Genomic DNA, 18,441 nt, shown 5'->3' with positions numbered 1-18,441 from the left:
GTGCCATGAGTGTGGAAAGTTGACTTAGAGCCTGCTGAGACAGCCCAGGCCTTCAAATATTAGCACTGCTTCCATTGCACAACCATGCATTTCAACTTTTGGTCTCCCAGCAAAACTTGGTAAATGCGGTCTTCTTCCAGTGCACGGACTCAGTGTAGATGGGGGCGGGTGTTGAGGAGCTACAGCAAGGAAGTTCCCTCTCATCAATTTCCCTCAGGCCCTGGTTTCTGATAGCCAGTGCTCTGGGTAGTCCCTTTCCACCCCTGTGTTCACAAGCAAAGCAAAGAAGCCAATTCTCCCTTCAGATGTTGTCTGCCTTGAACAGAATTCATTTTTTTTCTCAGTCTTAGGAAGCAGAACTTCAGGACCAGCTTTCATTACAGCTAGCCCTGCCTGGACCTGGCCTCTCATGGGGCAGGCTTCCTTCCAATCAGAGATGTTTCTCCCCACCCCTACTTGAGTGCTGTGACTTTCCCCCAGAAACCCCCGCAGAAGGCACATGACCAGTGCTGGGCATCTTCTGAATGACATTCAGAGCCAGAACCAGAAATGCAGAGCTCACGTGTGCTGCTCTGTGTCTCAGCAAGAATATCTCTTCCCCTTTCATTCTCTACTTTCTAATGACCCCGGGCAGTTACACTTCTCCTTTCTGGTCAGTCTGACCGAGGCTGCAGAAGGCTAGGATGAGAGTCAAAGCTGAGTTCATCACCACACAGGGAAATTGGAGGGGCAGCTACAAATAGATTTGAACTTCCAAGGCCTGGACCACAGATATCCCACCCACCAGGTTCTGTCCCAGTCTCCTGCCCATGACAGGGATAGCGCTCTCAGGTGGAGGGACCATTGACTGACAAATGCCTCCAGGGTCTAGGCAGGCACTATAAAGATATGTAGCTCACTGGATGGAGGACTATTGGGAGTGGTGGGGAGTGTGGAAAACTGAGGAGTGAGTGCATACCTACCTACAGGAGACAGCTGCCCCTTTGTTCTATCCCACGCTGCCAGGGAATTCAGGCCCAGTGTTGCCATCTTCCAATTTGTCAAGAAAAGCCCAAATCAGAATTTCTACATGAAATCCCCCCTATTTTAAAACACTCAGCAGACCAAACAAAATGTATGTGTGGGGCAGGTTTGCCCCTAACATTTGCAGAGCCTGGAGCAAGAGTACAGACGGAGGCCACATGCCATATGTCTAAATATTTAGACATTAGAAATCAAGCTTATAAAATATGTTAAATATGTTAAACCAAGTATGTTCTTTTCTCCTGTGTTGACAGTTATATCTTCATAACAACCTAGAAGGCAGGGTTTGAATTTAGAACTCTTAGACGCTTCAGAACTTTGTATCAACATAAGGCAGCACAGGGAGGAACAGCCCCCAGATGGCAGCCTGCCCTCTTCATGTGCCTCCCCAACCCCAGGCTCCTCCTCAGTGGCTTTACGTGCCACAAGCCTGGTCTATCCACACCCCTCCCCTACAGACAGCCATCCCTGGGCACATACCAGTGTCTGATCTATTCTGGCAAAGAGGTATCTGGGGAAGAGGGTTACAGTTCCTGGAAGCCAGCTCAGGGACACTCTTCTGGTGTCCTGGGTATATGGAGCACTGTCTAAAAGGGGACAGAGGGCTCTGGGTAGGCATGTCCCCTTGGTCCTCAGGCCCCATGGGGAGGGGTATCGTTGGGGGAGAAGAGTTCTTGTAATCTGGGGAGTCTAGAGCAGGGACCTCTTTTGCCCAAGTCTGAGGGCAGCCCTGCAGAGATCTGCCAGTTTGGAACTCTAATATACGTTAACAGTGTCTCCCTGGGAAGCCCAGGTGAAGGGAAGACTCCACACAGCGAGAAATGGGCACATGACCGCATCATCACTGTCTGTCAGTTTGATGTAAGGGTTGCCGGGGAATGTTTCCCTGCCTGCCGTCCTCAGTGTTTATCTCTTACTCGCAGTGTTATTCCCTGAGTTAGTGTCAAAGCAATTACGGAAAAGCCAGAATTTTCATCTTCAGGTTGAGAAGTGTGGGTGGGGAGAGAAAGGGAGGCAAAGTCAACTCAAAGGTCATGGGGTTGCCATCTGCTAGACCCAGACTTCCCAGCAGTGTTTATTCATACCTCCAGCCGATGTCCCCGCTGCAGCTGCGGCTCTACGGTGAAGGAGCTGAATCAACTGGGGGCCCCATTTCTTTTCAGGACCAAAATGCCGGCCCTCTGTGCTGCCCTGCACTCCTTCTCCCTCACAGGATTCAGTGTCCCTGAGCTGTGCAGGAATTCCACAGGGAAAAGGGATGGCGATGTGAACTAAGGCCAACACTAAGGTGGTAAAGATTGAATAGTGTTTGTCAGAGGGGACTGGCATTTTAAGAATCACTTAAGGAGAGTAATGCCTGGCCCCAAGGAAGGATGCCCAATGGAGGGATTTTAAGCCTTGTAGCCAGTGTGTATATAATGCAATTCTTGCCATGTGGGTGACCAGCTACTGCACTGGCTTTGTGTGGGTACCAGGGGAATGGGGGCTGGGGACTGGAAAGGAACAGAGCCGTGTCCCTCCTAAAAATTTTATTTCTCTACTGCTTGGTATGTGATTGGAGTTAATCTACATCCAGGAAGGTAAGATAAAAACTTGATCCTGGTTTAAAGAATCTACCAACAGGCAGTGATAAAGAGCCCACTCTTGGAGGAATTCCAGGGAAATTTGCAGAGGCAAATTTTATTGCTACTTAAGTTTGTCTGGCTCCTTCTGGAAGATTCCTGGTGAGAGACTGCTGAACTTGTCACTGTACCTAGAACCAAGGTTAGGAACAGGACAAAGACTGATAATTGACCTCTCAAAGCCACTCTCTCCTTTTTCATTACTGCAGAATTCTCATTTTGTCTAGGATGGCAGTCTGCCCAGCTAAAAAGATGGTATTTCCCAGACTCCCTTGCCACTAGGGATGGCCACGTGACACAGGCAATGAGATATAAGCAGAAATTGTTGGGTAGAGCTTATGGGAAAGCTCTTTAAAAGGTGGGGCCATCTCAGTTAGCACATGCCTTTTTCCTTCTTTCTGGAAGGCAGGTGTTTTGTAGGAGGTGGGGCAACTATTTTAGGACCATGAGACAAGCATTAGTATGAAGGAGGAAAGAGATTCTGGGTCTCTGGTAGTACTGCAGAAATGTAATGATACAAGCTTTGGAAGGCCTGCCTCTGGATTTCTTTTAAGTGGAAATGGAAAAGAGTTTATTTGGCTAAGCCACTATGAGTGGCACTCTTAAGTGCTGCTTATCTTTGTCTAATGCAGGAGCCAAGAGAAGCAAACACCCAAACAAGGAATTTAAACCATTTCCCCAACTCAGTGGTTCTCAACTAGAGGTGATTTTGTCCCTTGAGGGATATTGGGCAATGTGTGGAGACGTGTTTGGTTGTTCCAACTTGGGAGAGACGTGTTACTGGCATCTAGTGAGTAGAGGGCAGGGATGCTGCTAAACATTCTACAACACACAGGACAGATGCCCCAGCGAAGAATTATCCAGCCCCAAGTGTCAGGAGTACAGAGGTTGAGAAACCCTGCAGCTAGGACTGTGCTTCCAGGGCACTAGACCTTAGCCTACTAACCAGCCCTGTCCATCACTCCACTCTTGGAAGCAAACCCTGTGTCCTGGCCAGGCTGAAAAATTCATGTCCTTGACCATATCTTGCACTTTCCTTTCACTAAGCCTTTGTTTATGCACTGTTTCCTTTGCCTCGATTCCTCCTATCACCACTTCAGTGGATCTTTAGAGGGGGACTAGGAATCTTCATTTTTAATAAGATTCCCTGGTGTTTCAGCTAGAAGTAGCATGATGAGAATCTGATCTAAATGGCATGAGGTGCATGACTTTATTAGGTCACCTTAAGTTTTTGAAATTCTACCCATTTTTCAAAATTCAACTTAGTCCCCACAGTGCCTACCTGGAATGCAGGATGATTTTAGACAAAATTTGGATAAAACCTTTTTTACTTTAGTTAGTATATATTTATTCCAATAAGTTTAGTGGTTTTCCATTTAGTATAATGGTATACATCTTCCTCTACAAATAAATTTACTTTCATAAAAAAGTGAAATGATTTTAAAAAACATATGCTAAAATCTACAGTCGATTTAGAAGCACCACTCTTGTTAATGTACACAGTGTGTAGATATTTGCTTTGTTTTCTATGGTGTTGCTTTTTGATTTTTATTTTTTGGTGGGGGAGGGGGTAATTAGGTTTATTTAGTTATTCTTAAATGAGGTACTGGGGATTGAACCCAGGACCTTGTGCATGCTAGGCATGCGCTCTACCACTTGAGCTATACTCTTCCCCTCAGTCCCCGTGTTGCTTTTTTTTTTTTTTTTTTTTTTTTTGTCAGGGAAGTAATTAAGTTTACTTCTTTATTTTCAGAGAAGGAGCTGGGGATTGAACCCAGGACCTCATGCATGCTAGATAAGCGCTCTGCCACTTGAGCTATACCCTCCCCTCAGTGTTGTGTTTTAATGTGTATAAAAGACAAGGAAGAAAGGGGTAAAAGAGAGATGAATAAAACTTCCATGTTGGCCAAGACCGATATCAGTTTGTTTAAATATATAAATATGTATATTTAGATTTTGAAAGCCAGCAAATATAGAGTATACACACTAAAATTTGCAAGTCCAGCAGCACCTCTGAAATTTCCCTTTTCTGTCTTCTGTAGGGAGCATCCAGATCTGAACAGTGAAAAGCAACATATTTCATTTCCCTTTTAAGATAGGCATTTTAAGATACTGATGCTAAACTTTCCAAAACCTCTTGTTACATGCAATCAGAGGTCAGCTCTGGAGGTCGGCTCATCATAGCGGTGCCATTGGAGCAGTGAAATGAGGTTGAGAGTCTCATCAGGACCAGGTCCCACCCCATCCACATTAGCACATCTTCTCTGAGTGAAGTCAGCGTTATTCACATCATATGCTTTTCAACTGCCCACTGGCCCAGGGCATGATGGGCATGTAAGAGTTACTCCAGGTGATTATTAAGGTGAAGACCCAAATCCTTGATGGAACCCCAGCCACCTTACATCGTCTGCCCCCTGGCTCATCCCACACCACCCTCATGTCCTCTGTACTGTCCCTTTCCCCAAATCTCTATGCTCCCTCCAAATTCAGGATCTTGCTCTCTCTCTTCAGTCTCAACTGACCACTCTTTATCCTGTACTCCCCCTTCATCTAGTTAACTCCTGCCTTTTCTTAAAATACCAGTTTAGGTGGTTCAACTCTCAGTACCTCCATAATAAACAAATACATTATATAAGTAAATAAACCTAGTTACCTCCCCTCCACCAAAACAAAACAAAAATATCAGTTTAGGGGAGCTTTGCCCAATTTCCCGACTAGATCAGATCCCCACTATCACATGGTTTCATAGCACCACACACAGCCATTAACGGATGGAAATTTCACATGTGTCTGTGTGGTTATTTGGCAGACATTTGTCTCCATTCTTAGACCATGAGGTTCTATGATGTCTGTGCTTACCTTTGTATTCTCAGCCCCATGCACAGTAGCAAAAAGCCTGCCACACAGTAGGAGCTCAATAAATATTTGTTGACTGAATAAGTAAAAGAATGAATGGATGGATGGATAGAAAAATGAAGCATATTGTCTGCCTTCTAGGAGTGTATAATCCAAGACAATTCTTATCTGACAATGGCACACAGCAACAAAATGAACATTCAACCAACATAAGGACAGTAAGCATCAATCAGATCTTTTAAGAGCAAGAATGGAGGGAAGGGACGCATTCCCATAGAGATGGTTGAAACTGGGAACAGGAGCCCCAGATGGGGTCAGAGGAGGCTAGGATGGTGAACTCTTGAGTCACACTATCATTTAGCTTTTAGTCTTATATCTAAATGTCACCAGTCAGAGAGAGGCAAGGACCAGTATCAAAGTAAAAGCAAGCTGGGTGTCCTGAACAAGAGTCTCTAAAAGGACATTTGTCTCTGTCTACCCTCATCAGCCTCTGTTCTAGTCCTCAAAGTCCTGCTTCCATGATAATGTACAATGGAAGCTAGCCTACCTGCCTGGCTAGCTGGCTGTCCCTGCCCCTCCCCACCACACACACACACTCCCTTCTGTAGAAGCCAATCCTCTTACCAAGAAACAAAGAGGGCATATTCCCAAGCAGCCTTTTCAATTGGAGCTTCAAATATGAGTCTCAAGTCTCAAGTCTTAGAGTCTCAAGGTTTTCTTGAGACCATTGAGAGATGATGATAAAGACAAGACATCCCCTCATGTCATGGAGAGAGCCACCAAGGGTGACTCGTGATGGACAGTCAAATAGCTGTTTAAATAGGCCATTCACTAACCATGAGTGAAGGCAGAGAATGTCTCTCTCTTGGTTACTTCTATATCCCTAGTGCTCAGCACAGCAGACACTTACTGTTTGATAAATGAGGAAGAGAAGAGAAGGAAGGAAGGAAGGAAGGAAGGAAGGAAGGAAGGAAGGAAGGAAGGAAGGAAGGGAGGGAGGGAGGGAGGAAAGAAGGAAGGAAGGGCCTCTAGTCTCAAAGCTTGTCTACTTGGGTTAAAGTTACTTTTGGCCCCTCAGATGCTGTCCTATCCTTATCCCCAGGTGATAAGAGGAACAAGGCCATAGGGACCCCAAACCCTGAGGAACCAGGGCTAACTGGGTTGATCTGGTGGCCTCCAGGAAGTTTATGGTCCTACTAGGATGGAGATCTAGTTCTGTCTGGGTCTAACTTTGGGGCTGAAGACAGGTGTCACTTGAACTGTGGCCTAGAGCTGGGATGCAGCTGATCAGAGGGGTCATTTTTGGGCACCCAAAATTCATGCCTTTTTCTTTTGATAAAGCCACCTTAATTTCCTTTTCAAAATTGCTTCTTTCCCGTGTGTAGAGTTGGCAATCAGGTGCCTTGACTTAACTGGCTGAGGTGCAGTCATGTGACCCAGGCTGGGCCAATCAGACTCTTTCCTGCGAATGACTCTTGAGCAGAAAGGAAAGACCCACAAAGATATTGGGAGCCCTCCACTCCCACTGTGAACCCTGATGAGAAAAGTCCTGTGGTGGAGAGCTGTCCTGGATCCTTCTTTATTCTGAGCCTTTTCTCCAGCCTTCCTTTGGATTCTGTGAGCCACACAATATTCTTCCAACAAACTCACTTCCTCCTTAAATTAGCCAGAGTCAACTTCTCTTAAGAAACACAAAGCTCAGGAATAATGACTCATACTTGGGGTTCCTAGGAAGGCAGGGTCACTGGGTCCTAATTCTCAGGGGCCAACAGGAGTAGATTATTTTCTGAGAGGGTTCTGGGATGCCCCGTGCTCCATGAGAAACCGGGCATTCAGCCAGCACTGCCCCAGCCTCTGGCGTACCTGACCCGAGTAAGACCCATCACTGCTTCCAGCAAGAACCCTAGGCTCTAATGTGAAAACCATCACTGGTATGGGACTTTGCAACAGCCTCCAGGCTGTACTCTCCATCAGTTCCTACTGTGTGGCGCCCAGTCAACCCTATCAGAGGCAATATTCAGAATTCAGGCCAGGCACAAGTGGTGCTAGAAAGCTGGACACAGCATGTAAATCAATGAAGTTAGAACACTCTCTCACACCTTACACAAAAATAAACTCAAAATGGCTTAAAGACTGAAACATGAGACAGGACATGATAAATCTCCTAGAAGAAAACATAGGCAAAGCATTCTCTGACATAAATCTTAGCAATGTCCTCCTAGGGCAGTCTACCTAGGCAATAGAAATAAAAGAAAAAATAAACAAATGGGACCTAATTAAATTTTGCCAAGCAAAGGAAACCATAAGCAAAACAAAAAGACAACCTATGAACTGGGAGAAAATGCTGGCTAAAGATGAGAATGGCAAGTGCTTAATTTCTAAATATACAAACAGTTCATACAACTCAATAACAAAAAAGAAATAACCCAATCAAAAAATGGGCAGAAGCCCTAAATAGACATTTCTCCAAGGAAGACATACAGAAAGCCAACAAGCACCTGCAAAGATGCTTAATATCACTAATTATCAGAGAAATGCAAATCAAAACTATAATGAGGTATCACTTCACACCGGTCAGAAGGGCCATCATTAAAAAGCCCACAAATAGTAAGTGGGAATGTAATTTGGTGCAACCACTATGGAAAACAGTATGGAGTTTCCTTAAAAAACTAAAAATAGAGTTGCCATATGATCCAGCAATCCCACTCCTGGGCATATATCTGGATACATGCACCCCAATAGTCATAGCAGCACTGTTTACAATAGCCAAGACATGGAACCAACCTAAATGTCCATCAACAGATGACTAGATAAAGAAGTTGTGGTGTATATATATATACAAAGGAATACTACTCAGCCATAAAAAGAATGAAATCGTGCCATTTGCAGCAACATGGATGGACCTGGAGATTGTCATATTAAGTGAAACAAGCCACAAAGAAAAAGAAAAATACCATATGATATCACTTATATGTGGACTCTAGAAAAAAGGACACAAACGAACCTATTACAAAACAGAAACAGAGTCACAGAAAACAACAAACAAGCGAAAGGTTACCAAAAGGGAAAGTAAGGGGAGGGATAAATTAGGAGTTTGGGATTTGAAGATACAAACTACTAAATATTAAATAGATAAAAAACAAGGTCTTACTGTATAGCACAGGGAACTACATTCAATATCTTGTAATAACCTATAATGAAAAAGAATGTGAAAAAGAATATATATATATATTTAACTGAATCACTGTGCTGTATACCAGAAACTAACACAGCATTATAAATCAACTATACTTCATTTAAAAAAAAAATTCAGGCCAGGCACTGGCCAATCAGAATGGACACTGGAGCTAGAGCTGAGTGGAGGCTGCCCTGCATTGTAGTGTGGGGCTGCACTAGGGAGCGGGCTATTGGCCAGCAAGAGTGTAAATATTTTAATATTTTAACACCTGGTGCACACCACCTGGGTACGAGTTCGGCCCCTATAAGGCTGGGAGCACCTCTGAGGGGACGACTCGCTCCAGTACATATAATTCTATTCTTCTCTCCCTTTGCCGAATCCCACCCCTCACTGGTCCCTGACTAGCCCAGGGCTTTGCATTTGCACAGAGCAGGTGGCTAACATATATTTATAAATAAAAAATAAAAATCCCAGGGTAGAAGAAAGAAAATGAAGAGAAAGAGAAGAGGTAAAAGGAAGGAAAGAAAGGGGAAAAATTGGATCTGTTCTGGAAAAATCATACTGTAGGAACTTTCCCCTGCCTTCCCACTCCCCCAGTTCAAAATGTTAATCTACGTACTCATTTGAAATAAGCATCGGGGCACTCTTGAAAGAGGAAAAAGGCACAAAATAAGAGTGCTATATGAAAGAGTAAAGGGACTATGCTGTTTAGTCTTCTTGCTGGGGCCAGGGATGATAGTGGCTGCCATTTTTCAAACATTTACCTCCTTACTTGTTGACTATGGTATTAGGAACTACTATTATCCTCAGTTTAAAAATAAAGAAACAGACTCAAAAGAGGTTAAATGATTTGCCCAAGGCCACACGGCTGAGTGCAGAGATGGGACTCAAACTTGCCCTTGTTGCCTCCAAAGCTGGAGCTATATATGTAACAAGGGAGTTCTCTTGGGGGAATTTCTCAAGTCCCAGGTTACAGCCAGGACCATGGAGACAGCAGCCCTGAGTTGGTGCTGCCACCTAGTGACAAGGTTGAGAACTGTGGAGACACATTTTCCTCCTTTCTTCCCCTTCCTGGCTACATCCTCACTTCCCAGCTTGAGATCTAGGGAGTTCTACCTCTGGCAGCCAACAGTTGTTTTCTGGACTACTCGGTGTTTTCTGGGATACAGAGAACTGACCTCTAGATGCAAGCTGGTGCCTCACTGGGCTTCCTCATTTTATCCCAGAGCATAGTTCTGGAGAAACATTTGTTGAATACATGAATGACCAGGAATGCAAATCTCCACAGGTCTGGGCATCAACCTGGTCTCCATACACAACCTCTGAAGACACTCTACCGTGAAGATCAGGGCTGATCACATCCCAATCCAGGGCCAAGACTTCTGCCTCAGTGTGACTCCCACACAATCTGTCTCATCGAGCACCTTCTAGCTCCCTGGTACCGTATTCATGCAGCGTGTCTTACATGATTTAATTTCATCTTTTCATCTGACGCCCAAAGAGGTCAATGCAGCATGCCCAAGTTCACAGAATAGAGACTCGAACCCAGATCCTCAGACTCCAAGTTCTTCCTGCTCCACCACTCTGCTCTCCCGCCCGGCTTCCCACCCATTTGACTCACTGCATGAAACCTTGTTTTTGTCAGCCTAGTCATCCAGATGTGATGACTCAAGAGTCAACCTAGGGCAGACTGCCAGGGGGAGAAGGCTTGTGTCAGCACAGCGGCTTTCCTGACCTTTAAGGTAGCGAGGAGTCACCTCAATCTGAAACGTGTGGCTGCCGAGCAATTTCAGCCTCAACCATAATAGGACATCATTGCTGGGCAGATAAGCAAAAGACATCCCCACTCCCTGTGCTTCCCATGGCTCTTTCTGGGTCTCTTCCCAGGCCCAGAGTCACCCAAAACACGGAAGCTAGAAGCCAGATTTTCCTTTTAGACCTGGTTCTTAGAATCTTGTTGCAAATGGAGAGAGAATAAAGGGTTGCCTTCAAGATGGCAGGATGTTCTCGCTAAACATGTGCTTCACCCTGCCCCAAATTAATCCAGTCACTTCTCTCTAAAGAGATGTCTTTAAAGACTGAAGTCTTTAAAGGTTGACTCCTTTAAGTACATCTTTGTGTCAGGAAATCCACTTTACATTTAGGTGCTACATAAACCGGTTGCCTATAGTGATGAAATAAACATAACAGAATAGTCAGCTCTGCCCTCAACACTGTGTATCTAGTGAGGACAGATACTCCAAAGTAAACTTCTTTTTTTTTTTTCAAACCTGAAGTATCTGATTACCCATCTAAACTAGTGATTTCTTACATTCGGTAGTCATCGGACAGCTTTGATATGAGGAAAACTATGGACTCCCACTTCCCTTTGCAAAATATATGTGTACTCATCAGATCTGAGCTATATGATTTGAAGGGTTCGTGGATTCTTGGGACCCATTTGTAGACCCCCCAAGTTAAAAAACAATTCATCAGTCTTCACAGAAAGCATCCGAGTCTCAAGAAACACAGCTGCTGGTAGACAGTGTGGTCCAGAGCACGTAGCATTCAACTGGCAGTCAGATGTTCTCATCAGTCATCACAAGTTAGTGAGCTGGGAGAGACTCATACCTGCAAGAAAACCTACTTGACATGAAGCAGAATGTTTGACTCACAGGCCATTTTGATCTGATAACTCTGATACAATGTGTCATAAACAGTGAGAAGAAGAAGGGAGTGGGGGTGAGGATGGGATGAGGTTCCAGGATGGAATGAAGATGTATGTTAAGTACTTTACTTGATAATTTTATAATGGTTGGAAGCTTAATGGTTTTAAAAACTAATATATAAAAATGTCCCTTTGACAAAATGCTCAGTGCTAAAACAGCCATGTCAGGTGCATTCGAAGTACAGTGAATGAGAGATTAGGACAAAGTTAGTGAGACAGGTGCCTGTCCATTGAATATGATCACAAGGGCATAAGAACCCCAGACTTTGCTCCTGTGGCTTAAGATATTTATTACATCCAAAGTGCAAATGCTTCCAGTAAGAGTCATACTTTTGTCTTACCAGCCATTTACACTATAGACAGAATTTTTGCCTCTTCCTTCTCTGAAGTCCTTTTTTTTTTTTTTTTTTTAATTTACAAGAGGGTAGAGAGGGCAAAAGAATGTTAGAGATTGGAGGAAGGAGTATGGGAGGGAGCTAGAGGCATTGAAACCCAATTGAACATGTCGTGATTTCGATCCAGGATTGATCCTGGTTTCGAAAGTGATGCTCAGTAGATTAAATTGATCGAATTATTTGCCTCAAGAACAAATTCTGACCATCTAAATATTAGTCCCTGTTCCTGCTCCAACTTCAGTAAATGTCTTGAGTAGAAATTTTGTGTTATCAATGTATCCTAAGGCTTCAGAGCAGGAGACACTGCTGTTACTGCTGTGTGCGTGTATGGGTGTGTGTGTATGTCTGTGTGTGTGTCTGTGTCTGTGGCTTGAGGCACCCAAAAAACTGGAGGCATGGCTGGAGCTGCTCCACCACCTCTGAACATCTGGTGCTGAGTTACATTTCCACAGTGGGAGATCCCATTGTTAACAGTTGGTGACATGACCCACCCAGCCCACCTGTCAATGCCTCTTATCCCTGGACGGACACTTGCACCCCCTCCTTCATTCTTCCCCAGGGTCGCCCAGCTGCTCCCCTGCTGCTCCTCCCCACCCAGCAGCCAGAGAGATCCTTTTACAGCACAAGTCGACCGCATCACTCTTCTACTTAAAACCCTCTAGTAGCTTCTTACCTCAGCCGTGTGAGGTAAGAAGTCCTCAGCAGAGCCCACAAGACTGCAGGCAGTGTGGCGCCCATCTACCTCTCTGATCATCTGAACCCCACTCTCCCCCGCTTTCAGTCTCTCTGCTCCAGTCACATGGCCTCCCTGCTGTGCCTTGAATATTCTGAGCCTGTCCCCACTGCAGAGTCTTTGCCCACCCCTGTGCCTGGGGCGCGCTCACTCCAGATATCCATGTGGCTGGTTTCCTCACTTCTGCTCAAACGTCACCTCCTCAGAGAGGCCTGCCCTAACGGCCACCTTACTCTCCGTCTTGCTGCCTTGCATGGTATTACGCTCATTTCTCCACTGACTGTGGTCCCCCAGGACTGTGAACATCAGCACTTTCAGGGCCTTGTCAACGTGTTCATCACTCCTCGCCCTGTGCTTGGACCAGTGCCTGGCATGTAGTCAGGGTTCCAGATATATTTGTTCAATAAAGAAATGAATGAGTGGGTATCACAACCCCCAGACCACCCTCTATCCTTGCCTCCTCCCACTTTTCACTAATGTTCAGAGGAAGAGGTAGGAATTTCTGGATCTCAAGATTTTTTCTGATATCTCAGACTTTCCCAGCACCCTGGCTGGGAGCAGATTTTTGATCACCATGGAGATGCTGGGGACATGTCAGTTTCCAAAGGAGTGAGTGTCTGGGATACAGAGGGAAATAAGCTCTTTCACAGGCTTTGGGTCCAAGCACAAAGGGAAGACTGAGTCCTGGCTCAGGTGCCATGGTAGCTGTGGGGGATGGAAACAGGGAGTGTCAGTAGTTTGGTGTCATGGTTACCTGATTCACCGAGAGAGGGGCTTTGCCAACAGTGAAATTACATGACACAGCTGTTGTCACTGTGTAAGTCTGGTGGCTGATTTCCATCTGAGTTTATACCCATTTCTGTAAGTCGGTGTTTCCAAACTGTCATTACCCACATCCCACCAGCACCATTTCTGCTGCATCGATGAACCATCTACACTGTGACTTCCTTTTAAAAATCAACTCACTTTTATTACTTGAATGCACGTGTTTGAAAAGGAAACCAGGGAGACCAGCAGGAGGAGTGAGAGCAGTAGGTCCAAGCCAGCCCCAGGGGACGGGCTGCTCGCAGAGGCCGGAGGCCAAGGCGGGCAGTGGCAGGGGAGGCAGGGAGAGGGCTGGGAGCGGGAGGCAGGTCCTGCGGGCTGAGCAGAGGGAAGGAGGGAGCAGCCCTGCTGTGTACTCATGGACAAATCCCTTAACTTTTCTAACTTTTGGCTTCTTCTCTTGTAAGATGGAGATAATATTGGCTACTGCAGAAGGTGGGGGAGAGGAGTGAATGAGACAGTAAGTGGAGGGCACTTAGGGAGCAGAGATTATCAACTAGGAAGTGCTTCCAAGCAGCAAGAGAGTAGGGAACTAGGTACCTCACTTTAAAGGTCCCTGATTCTCAATGCATATGAGCTAACTGTCGTGGACGGCACTGCTGGTGTAATCTCCTGGTGGACTGTCCCTCTCTTTCTGGGAACTGTCCCTCCTCCACTCCAATATGGCCTCTGTGGAGCGGCCTCCCTCACCCTCATTGTCATGGTTGATGGATCTAGGGATGGGCATCTGGGAGTTTGTATTTGGGACAGAAAATCAGGGCAGCCTTTCTCAGGTAGCTGAAGCTATTAAGAGGTGGAAGTCCATCGTGGAGAAAACCAGTCTTTAGGAAGAGAGGTAAAGAAAGCAGGCATGCAGGATGCTCTGAACTGTTTGTGTCCTACCCCCTACCCAAAATTCACATGCTGAAACCTAACCCCCAGTGTGATGGTTTTAGGAGGTGAGGCCTTTAGGAGGTGACTGGGTCATGAGAGTGGAACCCTCATGAATGGGATTAGTGCCCTTATGAAAGAGACCCCAGAGAGCTCCCTTGCCCTTCCTACCACAGCAAGAGACACCATCCAGAAACAGGAAGGGGGCCTCACCAGACATCGAATCTGCCAATTCCTAGAACCTGGGACCTCCCCGTCTGTAGAACTGTGAGACATAAATTTGTCATATGTAAGGTATTTTGGTTACAGCAGCTCAAATGGATTGAGCCACAGGGAGACTCCGAGAAGAAAAGGGCCCTGAGCACTGTCAAGCCCTCGGTATGGGGGGTTCCCAGGGCTTCAGCTGTGCTCTGCCCCCTCTGCCCCTCCACTGGTCGGCTCCTCCTTAACGTCTGAGAGCACCCCTCGTGCTCTTAAAACACATTCTCTTTGCACTTAAGCTGGTTCAAGTTGGGCATCTGTCCTTTGCGTTCAGTGCAACAGTAAAAGGGAAAAGGCAAGCGAAAAAGCTGAGGGACAGTCAGCACTCGTGGCCTCCCCACGTGAGACACCAGGAAGCGCTTTCATGTCTGCTCAGAGTCAGGGCGGCCGGAGGCGTCAGCTGCAAAAACTTCACTCAACTATTAACTTCGTAAAACTTAAGGGAATCTATAAATACTCAAGCTTCATTTTGGACTTGTTTTTTCTTTCTAATTAGTGTATTTATTTACAGAATTAAGGTGAACCTGAGCCAAGTGCCCTGCCCTGAAGTCTTAGGGGGTGTGATGCCAAAGACTGAAAGATGAGAAGATGAATTCAGGATTCCTTACTTCCCATAAAATGGGATTATTGGATTTTCATGGGAATCACACTTGGAATTTAAAGCAGCTTCTGTGGCCTCTTGACCTTGCAATGGCTGAGGAGCTGCAGGAAGGGGAGGCAGCCCACTAAGGGAAGAAGGAGAGAGAAACAGGAGGCAAGGGTGAGGGCGACACAGGGCACTTTTCCTTTACAATGTCACGCTCTCTGCAAGATTTCCAGGTGGAAGCTGTTCCTCTCCCTCCAGAGGGCATCACCCTGAGTCCTCCCTCTGCCTCCCCTCCCTCATCCAATCCCATCCAACCCTAGCTCTCACTCCCCATTGCTCCCCATCCCCCTGCCCCTGCCTGTGTTCAGTTTGCAAACTCCATTCTCACCTGGGTGACCACAGCGTTGTCCTGGGAGGTCCCTCTGTCCCCATGCTCACCACCCCCGACCCTAGCTGGGTTCTCCAGGAAGCAGCCAGAACAACCTGTCCAAGTGACAAACTGATGATGTCCCTCATGTGCTTAAAACCTCTCAATGGCTTCCCTTTGCTCTCAGGATAAAGCAAAAATCCCTTGACTGTGCCTGCACCATCTGCTGCCTCTCTCTCCAGCCTTGCCCTCTCCCTCACTCTGCTCCAGACACAGGGGCTTTGTTTAATTCCTTAAAGGGCTGTGCTCCTTCCTGGCTCAGGGATTTTGCACATACTGTTCCCTCTGCCTGGAATGCCCTTCCCCTCTCTTTCACTTACTTAGTTCTCCCTCTTTCCTAAGATCTGGTCCTTCTTTACAAATTCTTACAAGTAACCCTCACAGCATTTATCACAATTTTACTTATGTGTGTGAGCGTTTGATTGACAACCACCCTCCCAACTAGACCATAAGCTCTCTGCGGGCAGGAAGGGAACACATCCGTTTTGGTCACCACTGGACCCCAACTCTGCCACGGGGCCTGGCTGAGATTTACCTGCCCCTCAAGATCCTGTTGGAACATCTGTCTGAGCAGCCACCTCTGGGTCCCTTCATTGCAGCCACGAAACAGGGTGGATCTCCACCCCGCGGTCACTGCAGCACCCCGCCATGGTTTGCTCACACATGTGTCTTACCACTAGTTTGTGGATTCCCGGTCAGCTAGAACCATCATCTTTGTTGTGTCAGTTTCCCTGACACCCAGCCCAGTACTGGGCCTGCAAGTGGTGACTGTGTGAATGAATGAATGACTGTGAAGACAGTTCCCAGCCTGGGAGCAACCCCTGCACACCGAGGGGCCAGATCAGATGGCTCTGTCTGTCACTTCTCTACACTGCGGTTCCAGCATCACGCAACCCTGCCTGCCCAGCACCCGTCTGCTTTGTCACCCTGTGTGCTTTTAACTGTTGCCCTGGTAATCAACTCCCTGCTAATGCAGTTCCTCTATCTCATTATGCAAAGAGAGCTTGGCACCTCTGAGCTTTCTATAGATTATGCAAAAAAAAAAAAGAGCCATTTTAATATCTCCTTCCTCTTTGACGCGTCTTTCAGTCAGCTCTTTCTCATGTTTAGGGAGCAACTTTTTTTTTCGGTTTTCTAATTATTAAGAAGTACTCAAAACAAATAAAAAGGTATGAAGAAGAGTGTAGTGGACACCCAAGGACACATCCAAGTCCTTGGATGAAACAAAAGGGGACGCAGGTGCATGGGTCTTTTCCTTAGAGAAGGGCTGATACCATTTGAGGCCTTTCTAGATACAGCCATACATTTCCAGGGAACTGAAAAATCTATTTTAATGATGCACCCAGGGCAGAGCCTGGCATCTCCAAGTCCAGGGAGGAGGCTCTCATCCTGTTCTCTCTTCTAAGGAGAATGGGTTCCCCCCTGCCTTAGGCCTCACCAGGCCCTGCCTTCACATCCCCCTGAAGGCTGGCTCAGAGACCCTCTGAACTGATTCACGTGGTGCAGGAATGCCCACCAACCATCCTGACCATGGGCTCCATGAGATGTGATGGCCCGGGGATGGGGGGGGGGCAACTTCCAAGGGGAGGAGCCTCAGAAAAAAGAAAGAGTAAAGACAATAAACAGAGAAGACGTGAGGATTCAGAATGGGCTGAACCAGTTTTCACTCATTCTGAGGCCATCCAGAGAGGGGCCACATCAGGAACTGCATCTCAGAAGTCACTTCAATTACACCTTCATGTCCCTTCCAGGGGCCAGACAGCAAGCTAGAGGTCGAGGTTTGAACATGAGTAGGAATGATTCATAAGCTCGAGGGACTCGTGTAAATAGATGATTTAAAGAAGAAAATAAACATTCATGCTATCATGAGACAGGAGGTACCACAAAGGTGTATGTGCGTGGTGTGAGGGAATTATCTGAATCATGCTTCAGAGCTGAGGAGGGCTTCCTGGAGGAGGTGATGCTTGTCCTGCATTGGGAAGGAAGGCAGGGTGCCAGGTATGATGTGTTCATAATACTCCTAGGGAGCTGCAGGTGGTTCCAGCTGCCTGGAGGGAAAGGTGGGAGGGGGCGGGGGTGGGGGATGTGGCCAGAGCGACATCACAAAGTCCAGTGTGCTAAGCCAAGGAGTGAGAACCTTCTGCAAGCAAGAGGCAGCCACTGGAGGACTCAAGGCAGAAGGGGCCTGGAGAGAAGTGGAAAGTCCTGTGGAGCAGCAATGAGGAGGGAGTTGCAGGATCCAGGTGAGAAGCCATGAGGATCTGAACTAGGGTGGTGGCCACGGGGAAGGAGAGGCGGGAAAGTGGTGAGGAGATCAGCACCCAGTGGACAGAGCGATGGGTGCTTCTCACACTTTGGGTCTGGCTGACTGGGAGCTGGTGGAGCTATTCATTGACATTACGGCTTCCAGGCGAGAAACGGGCCTGGGCATGGCCTCTGGATGCTGGGGCAGAAGTGAGTCATAAATAGAAGGGATTAGACCCACACAGAGTCTACAAGCATGAAAGTCACTAGAGGCAGACGGAAGGTCAGAGAAGGGTCTAGACTTGGGTATGGGTAACAGGGCCCCTGACCACACACTCACTTTTCTGAGGTGACACCCCAGCACAAATTTGGAGGACACAGCTGGACTGAAGAGGCTTCCCTGAGGCTCCAGGGTTGGAGTCTTGAGTGTTCACTTTAGCATCAACATTACAAAGTCCAGGATGGAACTGACCACACCCCTGACATCACCTGTGGGCCTCGGTGAAGCAGTCCATCTCCATTCAATTTGATTCCATATTTAAATTGTAGAGTTTTTTTTTTTAAACAAACCAAAGTTATATGTAGTTTAAAGAATCAAATAGTCATATATCGAACATGTCATGGCTTACTTGCTTTCCTGCTCTTCTGAGGCAACTACTTTCAGGCATTAATAGATGATTTTTTTGGTATTTCCCTGCATGGCTTTAAATAACA

At 46.5% G+C, this 18,441-nt stretch overlaps 1 protein-coding gene across 1 annotated transcript in view; it reads left to right on the top strand.

Annotated features, from left to right (window-relative positions):
- Positions 1-17,637: 17,637 nt before the first annotated feature.
- FLVCR2 (FLVCR choline and putative heme transporter 2) overlaps positions 17,638-18,441 on the top strand; it is a 58,318-nt gene continuing 57,514 nt past the window's right edge. Inside the window, exon 1 of the mRNA XM_074365215.1 lies at positions 17,638-17,726. The gene's annotated coding sequence lies outside the window, so the exon portion shown is untranslated. The remainder of the gene's footprint in view (positions 17,727-18,441) is intronic.

Source organism: Camelus bactrianus, chromosome 6 (assembly GCF_048773025.1).
Source record: "Camelus bactrianus isolate YW-2024 breed Bactrian camel chromosome 6, ASM4877302v1, whole genome shotgun sequence".
Taxonomy (NCBI): Eukaryota; Metazoa; Chordata; class Mammalia; order Artiodactyla; family Camelidae; genus Camelus; species Camelus bactrianus.
The sequence above is the reverse complement of the archived record's forward strand: the minus strand, read 5'-3'. Positions and strand labels throughout refer to the sequence as shown.